Consider the following 15338-nt stretch of genomic DNA (forward strand, 5'->3'; position numbering starts at 1 on the left):
CATGATACAACTGTTTCATGATACACCTGTTTCATTATACAACTGTTTCATTATACATCTGTTTCATGATACAACTATGTCATGATACAACTGTGTCATGATACAACTGTTTCACGATACAACTGTTTTATGATACAGCTGTTTCATGAAACAAATATTTCAATACACTTACACAAAGTGACTGATATCTGCAAAAAGAGATTGAGCATCATCTGGAATACATGATTTTACAGATTGATATTTGTGTACATAACATATCATCTTTAAGAAACTATATAGCTTTATGTTGCTTTATAACATATCAGGAATAAAGGAGAATCTCTTCTCAAATTAAATTCCCCTTAAAGATGCTGTACATCTGAAGACACCCAGACATTTTACCAGAAAAAGATCAGAAAAACTGAATTTAATAACTACATTTCGGAAACCTATGAAGTCAATCTTCAATCCAATTTAACACCAGTATACTTAAATCTTCAAAGCGAGGAGTTTAGAGTTATGCTTCTAAAGATGCTAATATCGATAAACGCGAACATGAATACTTTTAATGGTTGTCTTTGATCACGAGTGTAAGTTTGATCAAAATGGATATATGAGATGTAGATATGGACCAAAACCCCTTTGACTTATGTTTTCTTTTATGTTTTACATGTTTTTCAACCTTTTTCATATAGGTAGTAGACATATAAATTGCCATGGTAACCTCTTGGAGTATTTTTGATGTCAGCCATTATAAATGAATTAAGATTTTCATCAAATTAGCTTGAACAAAAAAGCAGCTATGTTCATTGTAGTTATTATTTTGTTGCATGCATTGTATGTCACAAACTTCACACTTGTGTCTATCCACTTGCTTGTCTCTGGCAGGTCTTAATGTAGGTTGAGCAAGTACATGTAGTCATATGATGGAAATGTCATAAATAATTATTATGGCCTTTTGAACATGAAATATCCTGAATTTATGTGAAGAAAATGTTATAACTCAGGGATTTTTCTTGTTTTCATATTTACATTTAGATTGGTAGTCGATGTGTGTTTGGCATTGAGTATATGACGTGTATGTCCAAACATACATTTTTCTTCTCTCTTGTGTGTTAATACTAATATGTAAAGTAGAATGTTTATTCATTTTTAGTGTGAGTTGATTCATTGATCAGTCGTGATCATACACTGGCATTTCACATCCAAGTGATGACTTATGTAATTCTCTGCAATGTAATGATACTTTGTAAAACTTGCGGATGCTATATAAGCATGTACATACATTGTGTTCTAATAGCGCTGTTTATCTCAAAACAATTTAAGAAAATTACCAAGGTCCACTTGCACAAAGCGATCTTAGTGCTGAGGTGATTGTAACTCCCATACTTTAACTTAAACTTACAATCATTGTAACGCTAAGATCGCTTTGTGCAAGTGGATCCTGATTAACAAATTGTGAAGAAATTATGTTTTGATAATATTTACTTTCCTAACATCAAGTCAGTTCACTAATCTAAGGAATACAAAACTCTGAAGGTAATAAATATATATATTTAATAATATTTTTATGTTTATCTCTGTTTCACCAAATGATGCTACTTATAAATGACTTGTTTAGAAAATATGCTGATTTTCTTTTTAAAAATTAACAAGGACCCGACAGGAAATGGAATAATAAATGAAGTCGGAAGTTTAATGTATTTTTGTAACCTTGTTTCACCAACTGATACAAGTTTTAAAATACTTTTTAAAAAGTATGCTTTAGAATCATTTTTGTGAATTTGTTTTGACCAGTACTATACACTGAGAGTGTAAGTGTAACGTAAGTTTGTGCTGAGCTGCGGAGGCAGCTGCTTGGATGGCGGAGATGAAGATGGTCGATATGTTCAGGTCTGTCTGGCCGTTGTATATGATATTAATAATCACATTATGCACATATATTATACATGATACAGTCATTATGTGTACCATTGTCTTATGTGGTCATTGTAAATATCATATCATTCTTCTTGTCATTTTCTAATAAATGATCAATTTTCACTGTTTTGTCTTTTTTAGTATCTGCATTATTAATGGATGATGAACTTAACACAGGTAAGCTGATAATGTTCCCGGAAACTATTTTTATCTGGTAGCTTGACATTCCATTGTATGTGAAAGGGGGAACAGGTAGTTCTGTGATGTCACAAGTTGGTGTGTGGAGTTATGTCCCTTACCTCCCAGGTATAGGATGAGTTTGAATCCCTGATAATGGTCCTAGGTTTGTGAGCACCAAACCTGTGTTTATGGGTTTTGTGAAGTCAGTAAAAGTGGAAACATAACCAAATTTTCTTGTATAATCAGGTTGACACCCCTCCCTCCCTCCCTCACTACTCACTCACTCACTTACTCACCATATGCTGAAGTTATAAGATGTACATTGACCTCCTTTGTGGTCTAATAGATGGAGCATTTGCCAGGAAATCTTCTCGAAAAGTCATGAGTTTGACCCATGGTCGCATCATACCAACAGAGGGCGGTGGGGTAGCCTAGTGGTTAAAGCATTTGTTCATTACGCTGAAGACCTGGGTTGGATTCCTCACATGGGTGCAATATGTGAAGCCCATTCTGGTGTTCCCACCATGATATTGCTGGAATATTGCTAAAAGTGTGGTAAAACTTCACTCACTCACTCACTCACTCGAACCGCCTCCGTGGTGTAGTGGTTAGAGTGTCTGCCCGGAGAGTGGAAGGTCGCGGGTTCGATCCCCGACCGCGTCATACCAAAAGATGTTAAAATATGGTACTTTTTGGTCCCTGCCTGGCGCTCGGCATTAATGGGTACAACAAGTACTGGTCGGCTCGGAGTCAGTATAATGTGTCTGAGTGGGGTATTCATGCTTCACTGCGGCATGGTATCTCAGTGGGCTAGCACTATAAAACCAGTTAAGTCTGGGCTAGTACAAGCAGCCGCACATACACATACGCATGCACGTCGTCATATGAGCGAAATATTCTCAAGCACGACGTAAAACCCAATTTCACCTCACCTTCACCTCACTCACTCACTCACCATATGCTGAAGTTATAAGATGTACATTGACCTCCTTTGTGGTCTAATAGATGGAGCATTTGCCAGGAATCTTCTCGAAAAAGTCTTGAGTTTGACCCATGGTAGCATCATACCAACAGAGGGCGGTGGGTAGCCTAGTGGTTAAAGCATTTGTTCATCACGCTGAAGACCTGGGTTGGATTCCTCACATGCGTGCAATCTGTGAAGCCCATTCTGGTGTCCCCACCATGATATTGCTGGAATATTGCTAAAAGTGTGGTAAAACTTCACTCACTCACTCACTAACTCACTCACTCACTCGAACCGCCTCTGTGGTGTAGTGGTTAGAGCGTCCGCCCGGAGAGCGGAAGGCCGCGGGTTCGATCCCCGACCTCGTCATACCAAAAGACGTTAAAATATGGTACTTTTGGTCCCTGCCTGGCGCTCGGCATTAATGGGTACAAGGACTGGTCGGCTCGGAGTCAGTATAATGTGTCTGAGTGGGGTATTCATGCTTCACTGCGGCATGGTATCTCAGTGGGCTAGCACTATAAAACCAGCTTAAGTCTGGGCTAGTACAAGCAGCCGCACATACACATACACACACATGCACGTCGTCATATGAGCGAAATATTCTCAAGCACGACCTATAATCCAATTTCACCTCACCTTCACCTCACTCACTCATACTAACAGATGTTCAAAAATGGTACTTGTTGTAATCCTGCCTGGTGCTCTGCATTAAGGGGATAAAACAAGCACATTTCAGCTAAGAGTCAGATTACTGTACTGAGTATGGTATCAATGTTAAACTGTAACATGATATCTCTGATGGCACCATAAAACTGACAGTAGTCCAGGCCAGTACATCGACACACATCATACATAAGAAAATAATCTTGGAAAAGATGTTAAAATGCAGTTTATTTCACCTATTATATTTATGACAGAAATATACTGCCGTATCATCAGCTACAAAAGTATCAGATCAATAAAATATTAAATCCATGCCCAACAAACTAGTAACAAGATACACACACACCAACATCACACCTCTAATCCCCAGTTTAACCACATAGCCAGATGAGGTTCGTTTAGCTTTAAATCCCTACAGGGAAGGTAAGGAATATGAGTGAGTGAGTGAGTTTAGTTTTACGTCGCACTCAGCAATATTCCAGCTATATGGCAGCGGTCTGTAAATAAGCGAGTCTGAGTTTAAAATGGAAGCTACCGGTATATGTATCTACGCAATTGGGATACGATGACATGTGCCAACCAAGCCAGCGAGTCTGACCCCAGTCCCGTTAGTTGTCCCGTTAAACATGGGTTACTGAAGATCAATATTCTAACCCGGATCTTCACGGGTCGTAAGGAATATGAAGCATGTGCTCAGTTAAACCTTGGTTTGATAAGTAAAGCACAAAAATAACATGAACAAGTACAAAATCATTAACTGTTATTTACACCATATCTTGAGTTTAAAATGGAAGCTACCAGTATATGTATTTGGAATTTATGTCAAATCAAAACAGATCATTTATGAGATATTTAAACAATTGTAGCTGCTGCTGATTTGTTAAGCACTGGTCTGATGACATTATTCCTCTTGGTGCTGTTATACAAAATAACCTTTACTAAGGTTAACCTTAGCGCCAAAGTCATTTTGTACAATGTCTCTCTGGATATGAAAGATGTGGCTTAACCATAATTGAGCCATCTGTAATTATTGTTTTATTGTCACGGTAGGTGTCAGATTCACATTTGACCCATGTGGGATTCAAACCTAACCATGATGTGATGACTGAACACACCACCCACTGAACTACCCAACACTCGTACAACATGAATTATTAAAGACTGCAAGATACTGAATCAATCCAATGTGATGTGGTCTTCATCTAAAGGTGTCAATGATGACACCAGACTGGATCCTATGGATCACCAAGCCAGCCCATGTGTCAGTAAAGTCACATTCTGTGGTAGCCAGTACAAGAACAGGTGTCTGGTGTTAGCGATGACTCCATTTTCGATTGACTTCATGACTTGACTTTGCCAGGGTGCACTTTGTTGAATGGCCTTTTGTGTGTCATTTTTGTTGATACATATTTCCTGTGGAAATAAAGTATGTTCATTCAGGAAGTTTCTAATTAGATTAATGGTGACAGTTAAGGAAACAATTTTACAAAAAAAACAGGGAAAATGTGAAAAGATACTCCAATATCTGTAGTGTGAGGTAAGTAACATATTAGTGTTGAAGAAGATTCTCAGGAGAATTGTTTCAAGGAGTAATTGAAAGAATCCCAGTCCTCATGGTGTTGCTTATTTTCCTTATGCAAGGGTATTATATTACAATATTTCTTATGATAGATATCCTGGACCCATTTGAAACCCTTGCACCAGTGAGATGTCAATATCTCAAATGCTCTTACCACTAAATTTGCACAGATCGTCTCTTTCTTTCAAGAGTTATTTAATTGGACAACTGTTTTTAGTTTGACCATGGTATTTATGGATTTAAGCTTCTTAGTTTGTATTGTTTGTTTGTTGTTTAACATCACACTCAGCAATATTCCAGCTAATGGCAGCGGTCTGTAAATCTTCAAGTTTGGACCAGACAATCCAGTGATCAACAGCATGAACATCAATCTACACAATTTGGATATGATGCCATGTGTCAACCAAGCATGCATCAATCTATGCAGCTAAAACTACAAACAAAATGTGTTTTGTATACACACAGCTGCTTGAAAATCTGAATGTCATTTACCTTGAAGGTTGTTGCCAACATAAGGAAGTTGTTACCTGTATATTACATTCCCCTTGTTATCTCACCTGTATAACATTGCAGTGGCCACTCCCACGATGAACACAAACAAGACTGACCCACCAACGGCTGCAAGAATTGCCCCAACAGCAGGGTTGGCCTGGTTGGGCACTGTATTGGTTATATCTGTATAAACATAAGTAAGTTAGTGTGTGGTAATTGATAAAATTCTCAGAAAAATCCTCAGCTATTTAAAATCCAAAACAAGAAGTTTTTGATCGACAAATGGTGGTGTGGGGTAATGTTTTTATAATACTATATGGAAGTTCTCAACAAGGTGATACAACAATTGTGGTTTCATTTTAAACAACTTTGAATGTGCCCTTGTTTTAATTACTCTGGTATAACAGGCCCTGATGTCTTCGAAACAAACTTAAGTCTGGGTTTTGACTTAAGTTCGAGTTTTTTACTCAAATTAGAGAAAATGTAGGAAAATGCATTTCACAGAATGAACTGAAATCGGTATTAAACTCGAACTATAGAAGATAATTTGAGTTTGGTGGATAGATTAGTTTAGTTGTTTGGGCTTTTATAATTAAAAATGCAGTTGAGTTAAAAATTCAGCTGTTCCAAATTGTGAACTCAGTTTGAGATTTGAGTAAAAACTTATGTTTGTTTCTGAGAAATGGGGCCTGGTCAAAATATACAATTGATATTTCCTTCCCATTTCATCAATTACAATCTTAGGAAATTTGAAGATAAAGATTTTACTTTGTCAAACTCATAGCCTAACTATGCTATATATATATATATAGGAGAAAAAACAACAATAGTTGACATTGTTTCTCAGCCAGAAGCACAGATCCTGACGACTGGATCGTTACTTACTGCCAAAGGAACTACCAACAAACACAAACCCTCATGTATGTAATACATGTCAGTACATAACAAGTAAAAAAAGCTCATTCAATAAGTCCATACCTGCAACAGATTCTGTGCTTTGTGGCAAGAGCGTAACACTCTTGACTGTCAAGGCTTTAGTTGATGTTGTTGGTGCTGTAGTAGTAGTAGTAGTAGTAGTAGTAGTAGTAGTAGTAGTAGTAGTAGTAGTAAAAGCCGGAGTTGTCGAAGGTGTAGTGACAGGAACCTCGCACAGATTACCTGGGATGCGAAAGGTATTTGAACTACGATATTCGATATTTTACTGACGCTTCTTTAACATCTCCACTTCTAAACGTGCATCTTGATCTTTACTGGTGAGTGAGTGAGTATGACTTTACGCCGCTTTTAGCAATATTCCAGCAATATCACGGCGGGTGACACCAGAAATTGGCTTCACTCGTTGTACCCGTGTGGGGAATCGAACCCGGGTCTTTGGCGTGACGAGCGAACGCTTTAACCACTAGGCTACCCCACCTACCTTATTTGAGTGGCATTTAGACGTTGGTGTGATCGGGGCGGTGGGGTAGCCTAGTGGTTAAAGTGTTGGCTCGTCACGCCGAAGACCCGGGTTCGAATCCCTACATGGGTACAATGTGTGAAGCCCATTTCTGGTGTTCCCGCCGTGAAGTTGCTGGAATATAAGCGGCGTAAAACCAAACTCAGTCGGTCAGTCAGTTGGTGTGATCACGGGGGGAGTTCTATGGATATACAACTTCTTTAATATTAATATGAGCGACGTTTCGGTGTAGCTACCAACACTTGCTTGATAACGGTGTTAGTAGCTACACCGAAACGTCGCTCATTTTAATAATAAAGCAGTTGTATACCCATAGAACTCTCCCCGTTGTTTACCCCACCTCCCCATGACCTTTACTAAAATATATACGTGACATGACAGTGTTGTAGCACAACTGACAAAAATCATTTATTCAGATAAAACACACTTGAAAATTAAAAAACCCTGAAAACAAAAAGTAACCGTTAGCCACCGTTCGGCTCCATGGTGAATTTCAATTATAATTACTCCGAGTCTACAATGTTAATGTCTTACCCGTGTATTCTTGTCGACACGCACAAACAGCCATCCCTAGTTTGTCCTGGCAGGTCCCTGCATTCTGACAGGGGTTGGGGGTACAGGCCGCCGACACCAGGGTGCACATCGACCCCGTCCAACCTGGGTGGAATGTACACAGACAACAAATGGGGTGGGCAACACTTCTATGCGTGGGGGTTATATCATTTGTATGTTTCCTATATGGCTAGTGATCCTAGACTATGTAGGTAACGACTTAATGGATTTCGAAAAAATAACATAAAAAAGCCCTAACAAACACACGTTTTTAACAAGAAAACCGATTTTCACGTTAATCTGTTTAATGCCTTTTTGTCATTTGCACCTACTAATACAGAATTTCAATTCTTTTCGGCAATTTTTCTGGGGTGTCTAGATGTGTTTTGAGACACAAGGTTCCAGAAGGAACTCAGGGTTTGATGCAGTGACATTTTTCAATTTTGTAAGTAGTAGATGTATTTTTACCACTACGTGTCTCGAACCACAGTTGACAACAGCGAGGCGTAGTGCCATTTAAGGAATCGAACTGAACTGGCCTTGCGTTTGCATAAAGTATTGAACACGCCTATGAATATAATTGACGATTATTGATGGGATATCAGGCGTGTGTAGTCAACATTTAGACCGACCCATTAAAACTGGTCCAGCCTCGATTATTTACAGACCGCCGCCACAGAGCTGAAATATTGCTGAGTGCGGCGTAAAACAACAAACAACATGTCGACCACTAGTGTACCCGTCACACCCTTTTATTGACTTTTACTGTTACCCATAAGTGGGTATTCCGGGTAAGAGTTAAGCCTCCAACAGCCATGTTATTAGAATTTGGTCGTCAGTCTTGATAGCTTCGCTGATTGCATGTCGTCCTATTGTACCCGTGAAGATCCGGGTTAGAATTGATCTTCACAACCCATGCTTGTCGTAAGAGGCGACTAACGGGATCGGGTGGTCAGGCTCGCTGGCTTGGTTGACACATGTCATCGGTTCCCAATTGCGTAGATCGATGCTCACTGTCGATAAATGGATTGTCTGATCCAGACTCGATTATTTACAGACGGCCTTCATAAAGCTTGAAAATGGCTGAATATTAAACAATATAGTATCCAAATTACTTTGGTGTAAGTTCAGGATGTCAAGCACGGGATGTTCTAGTCCAGACTCGACTGTTTTCATACTGTCATCATATAGCTAAATTATTGTTAGGTGCCCCAAAGCCACACCGTTGTTGTCACCCGTATACCTGACATGCATACGACGCTGCCCTTGTCGTCGCAAGTGAAGTGGCCGAAGGCGTTGTCCCGGTCGATGCAGTATTTCAGACAGTAGTTGCCGAAGTAGCTCTTCAAACATCGCGCTCGTATTTCAACGTCAAGGCTATAAAATAAGAGACGATACTTTCCTCGTGAAAGTCTGAGATCGTTCAGGCACGTCGAGTCATCGTTGTGAGTTATTGTGTAAATAGCTGAAGCGTGCATAAAATATCAGTATCTATGGCGAGTAAAGTACATGGCTGGGTGTATCTTCCAGTACATATCTCACTCTGGTATGATAAATATTGTTATCATATGATAGATAGTGTTATCAATGCGATAAACCAATCGGAACAGCTAAGTTTCATGGTCCGACAAACTTGCGCAATCGTTACACACAACGTTATCTAGGTTGCCTGATGTTTAAGTAAGTAAATATACATTGCCACCCGATACATATGGTAAATGAGGCAGTTCATTCTACGATTGTATTTCTTTGCTATTTCTAAAGTCAAACCAATGAAAGAAAATATGTCTTAGACTTCGAGTGTTTTCTGAATGACAGTATCAGATAATGATATTAACCTCGTATGTTTCCGTATTGTGCATGTTTCAGTGTTGAAAAACATTACTTCTTTGAAAGACTCAAAAACTAAAAAAAAATTAATGTTACTTCTGCCTAACCTTATGAGCGAGCATGGCCATGCTTTATATTTGAAAATCCCAATCCGATTTACCTGTACCACAGTGTACACTGGCATGACTTAAGAGTTCCTAAAATGGATGCCAACCACTAATTAAGAGGCATGCCGGATGTCGTGCAGTGAGGTTTTGGCATCCCACTTTGTGGACAGAGATCGTCCAAGCGGAGGGTCCATTGTTCTGAGCGATCACCCACTCCATAAATAATCGTACCCACCGACTATTATGGCACCAGATCAGGGATCGGGTATTTTAAGTCGGATACATTGTCCCCGAACGTTTTCACATTTGTGAATAAAATATGTTTAAATCAAATCAAACCAAATTCTATCCCACACCAAAAGGTGTTATTACACTCTTAGATACACTGTAAGTATAAGGAATACGGTTGTGGAGAGTTGCGTTCCTTGGACACACCAGAAACCTATGCTAATGGGTTCGAATCTCGGTTCGCTACGATTTTGTGTCTAGGTTTGTCGACCTCATACACGTCTTCCTGTGTGTCACAGAAGGGTAAACATCGGAGACGTGCTTCGGGATTTTCTCCCACATGAAGCTGAAACGCCGGGATAAACTTGAATATGATGTCACACAAAGATTGAAAGGGATCCTTTTTAATTGATCTCTTTGTGAAGAGCCCGGGAGCTGTTAATACTTACATAGAGTCGCCCGCTGTCAGACGTATTGACGTTGTACGGTTCGACGTGCTGGAGACAGGCGTACCGACGTAGCGGAAGGAGAAACCTCCCATGTAGTCGTCGCTAGTCGAGATGTCGGTGTTGTTGTCGTTCACATCCACTTCCAGTAGTAACGAACCCTTCCGACAAAACAATAAGCAAACTGTTCATGTCTGTAGAAACAATTTGTTAGTGTTGAAAACGAACCAGGATCCGCTGCATTACTGTCGCGAGTCGTGGTACCCATTCGTTCAGATGTGACTGAGTTTGGTTTTACACATCTTTAGCAATATTCCAGCAACATCACGGCGGGGACACCAGAAATGGGCTTCACACATTGTCCCCATGTGAATCCCATGTTGGCAATCGAACCACTAGGTCTTCGGCGTCACGAGCGAACGCTTTAACCACAAGGCTACGTCACCGCCTCACTTCGGTTATGAACTCGGCTCAAGTCCCACCTTCACGTCAAATTGAAGCAATGCGTTGAGCAGGTGACCCTACGACACTGTGGCGTATATTTGTGTCGTGAGAGAAACATGGCGTTTCGGAGTATATTCTTCATCCTTCATCATCTGGTTGTAGCTGTGAATATAGCTGCATGCAGCACAAAATATTGGTGTTTCGCCCTTGCTGACGTATAAATGTTGATGAACGTGGTATAAAATAACATTCACCCAGCCATCATTAGAATTAACTAAGTTTACTGTGTTATCAATTAGATTTCAAAACGTTTGTTTGTTTAACGCCGCACTCAGCAGTATTCCAGTTATATGGCGGTGGTCTGTAAATTATCGAGTCAATCCAGTGATCAACAGCATGAGCATCGATCTACGCAACTGGAATACGATGACATGTGTCAAGCAGGTCAGCGAGCCTGACCACCCGATCCCGTTAGTCGCCTCTTACGACAAGCATGGGTTACTAAAGACCAATTCTAACCCGGATGTTCACGAGTTGATTTCAAAAGGACTTCAAGTTGCAGAATAGTGATTAAAGTGTTCGCTCGACAAACTGAGGTCCAAGTTCGCTTTCTCCGACGGAATATTGCAGAGTAAGGTAGTAGCCGATGAGTAATGTTTGAGAGGAATTCAGAGGAAAGAATATTTAAAATGATTGACAGCTTGCAAATATACAACCCGTTTACCTGCCAATACGTGAACTCCGCGGACAGCGGGTTAGGCTTGTCTGCTACCATCGTCGTGAACGTTGCTGTGTTCTGGTTGGTTAACGATGACGTCACTTCCTTTGCGTATGAGCAGCTCCTGTCACAATAGTCACAGACAACAGAAACTTGTTATTGTTTGGCAGCTGTAGAAGCTCTCAACAAGAAATCAAGAAATCACACACAGGCAAATGTGAGTGAGTTTGTTTTACGCCGTTTTTAGCAGTATTCCACAGGGGCGAATATAGCTTTTTGAGAAAGGGGGGAGCACACTTTTGAGAAAGGGGTTGGGGTGGGTGCACACTTCATTTTCACCCGTTTTCACGAGAGTTTAAATCGTCGTTTAATACACTTTCAGGACAAGGGGAGGTGCCCCCACACACACACACACACACACACACCAGATCCGCCTTTTTCCAGCAATATCACGGCGGGGACACCAGAAATGGGCTTCACACATTGTACCCTTTGTAGGGGAATCAAACCCGGGTCTTCAGCGTGACGAGCGGACGATTTAACCACTAGGCTCCACCTCCGCCCCACAGATGAATGTACACAGGCGTGTTGATTTTTACACCGCTTTTAATAATATTTCCATTGTGGAAGCAAAGTCCAGCGAGACACAGATTAAAGATTACCGCTTTTGGTGAAATTCTCGAGGGAGGGTAAGGTGCCGACAAACCATGCTAATAATTGGTATGGATATGGAATTAACGAAGAATAAATCTATGTCTTTACCTGAGTAGTAGTTCCTTACCCTCCATTGCTGGTTTCAGAAATGCAGATGATGAAGTAGGGGTCACACCGGTTGGGTTGGCAGGGGGGTGGGGACTGGACGTTGTCACAGCATCTTCCCGCCGCCGTCACACCACGTGGGTTGGTGTAGTGGGTGAGTTTCACCTCGATCACCCCCAAACAATGGACGGACTGGGGGTAGAGAAATGTCTAAAGCATTTGGTAAATCAACTTTATAACATAAACTAAATGAAAATGTTTTGTCTGTCGTTGTTTAACGCCCTACTCAGCAATATTCCAACTTATGACGGCGGTGTAAATATTCCAGGACGAGGCAACTTGAGCATCGATTTACGCAATTGGGATACGTAGATACTCATCAACCAAGTATCAATCATGACCACCAGATCGATCCCGTCAGTGAACAAATAATGATAACTGTCATGTATTTTCGATGTTAGGGGTGGATGATCCTGGATTCCAACAAGATGTACTATTTACCTAACAAATATCACAATAATGTGATTATGTAACATCTTTAATATGTTTTATATGTTATCTATTTAGAAGAATAATATAGGGAAAGAATAATCAAGTTAGTGGGTTTGGGTAAACGCCTATCACCATTATTTCTGTTGTTTCAAGATGTGTCAGTTTTACGTGGGAGGGAACGCCGAAGTAAATTTCAATTAATGCAGCTTTTACCTTTGTTTATCACATTGTCGATCGTTATAAACAGTGTTGACGTTTTGATCGTTTTAAAACCACAGTGTTGACCTTTTTCATCGTTTTAAACCCATGTGTGACTAGGGCTGCGCAATATTTTTACATGAAAACGATACGTATTGCGAACCTGATCGAAGACTTGTATTTTTGACATTGCATTCGGAAAACACTCGGAAATCCGTTTTCACCGGAAGTCATGCGTTTGTTGTAAAATGGCACCCCCAACAACGTTGGTGCCAAATACAAGGGCAAAGGCTTCGAGTATGTAGCATTTTGGGTTGAAAAAGTTCACGGTAGATGAAACTATTATAACGCGGTATGTTAAATATGCAATGGTAAAGTGAAATTTCCAGGCAGGACGATTAAAAGTGTTTATTAAAGCTTATGATCAAGCATAGTGATTTTGTTGTGGTTTTGCTTTTAAATCAGTAACTCGATTATGATTGATCGTTTTAAACAGTGTGTTGACTTTTGATTGTTTTAAACATGTGTTGACAGTGTTGACTTTCTGATCGTTTAAAATCATTGTTTACTTTTTGAGTATTGCACACAGTTTTCACTTACTTCACATATCACTGCAGACGTAAAGAGTATTACGAGCGTTGAAGTATGGAGTTCTTTGTACTCTTATGAAATAAAGAATGTCTTTTATTTACATTTTCATTTTTTAATCAAATCCCTTCACTAAAATCTGTCCGTTCTGGAGAATGGTAGTCGTTTTGTTGTCAGCGTACAATGTACGTCGTGTCCAGGTTTGGTAACTGCGGAACATTTTAGGTCCGCTTCATCCAGTACCACGCCAATTTCATTCATTATTAAGGGTCTTTTTACTCTGACAGCTAAGGTGACATTACGTGTACAACAAGAATGCCAGGCACATTAGATGCACTACAGAGAGGACTCTTTAAAACTCAGATTTCAGAAAAGTTGTTGGCTCAAATGTGACATTTTACACGTGAATGTATTAACAATAAAACATGCGTCTTTCATGCGTACACACACCAGAACAAACTCTATCCCATTTGCATATTGTATAAAGGAACATATTTTACAGAATTAACGATTTTTGTATAAATGATATCAAATAAACCGTAGCCATGAAAACTGAAGAAGCACGCTATTTCCGTCGTAAAATATAAAGAAAAAGAAGGGCTACATTTGCATCATTATAAAATTGTTTCTAAATATCTTCGTTTCTTTCAGTTTCGAAATAGAGCAAAGTTGATACATTTGGTTACCAAATGTGATTTCGACAAAATCACTGTCTACAATGCTGTCTGTACCAGATGAACCTTTGATAACACCACAACATGAATCTGCCTGTTATCGTGACGAGCTATTGTTTATATATATTGCTGATCGTACGACAGGCTAGGCGTGTCCCAGGAGCGGGTTACCTGTATCTACACGTACCTGTACACACCTGTACACACCTGTACACAGGTGCTGGCTTGTGCCAGGTGGGGATAGGTTCAGGTCCGATTTGAGTAGATAACCACAGGGGAAATGTTATTTTTTAAACATTCCAAGGGTGCGATATTCTGCTACTAGTGTTATCAAATATACATATAAAATGTTTACATTGAGGTTAACCTTTGTTTGTTTGTTTTTAACGCCACAAATTCCAGGTATATGGCGGCGGTCTGTAAGTAATCGAGTATGAATCAGACAATCGTGTGATTGACATCATGAGCATCGATCTACGCATATTGGAAACGATGACATGTGTCATCCAAGCCAGTGAGCCTGACCACCCGATCCCGTTAGGCGCTTCTTACAACAAGCATGGGTTACTGAAGACAATTTTCAGCTATATAAAGGCAGTCTGTAAATAATCGAGTCTGGACCAGACCAGTGATTGACATCATGAGCATCGATCTCCGCATCAACCAAGTGAGTGAGCCTGACCACCCGATCCTGTCATTCGCCTATTACAAGCATGGGTTGCTGAAGATCATCCCCTATCCGGATCTTTAAGGGTCAACAACATTAACTGAAATCACAGCACCAGAAATGTGTTCAGTTCCGCACCTCTTGAAATAGAATCACGAAATATCGTAGTTATTAATTAACGAGAATAAGTGCATGTGCTCTAATAAATATGGTGTGGAAAAATTGCAAAATGCGCTCTTTAAGAATTAGTCATTTTGGTATTGATAAACATAATCATGGAGGTTTGATCACGTGGTTTCAATCCGGGTATGCTGGTGGTTGTCAGGTGTTAAGTGTCGTGTGCAGTGTGCACAGCATTTCCTTCTAGATATAGACTATAGTCCTTGAACACAGGCTCAC

This window comes from Haliotis rubra, unplaced genomic scaffold (genome assembly GCF_003918875.1).
Source record: "Haliotis rubra isolate DU_JTF1 unplaced genomic scaffold, ASM391887v1 Scf738, whole genome shotgun sequence".
Lineage (NCBI taxonomy): Eukaryota > Metazoa > Mollusca > Gastropoda > Lepetellida > Haliotidae > Haliotis > Haliotis rubra.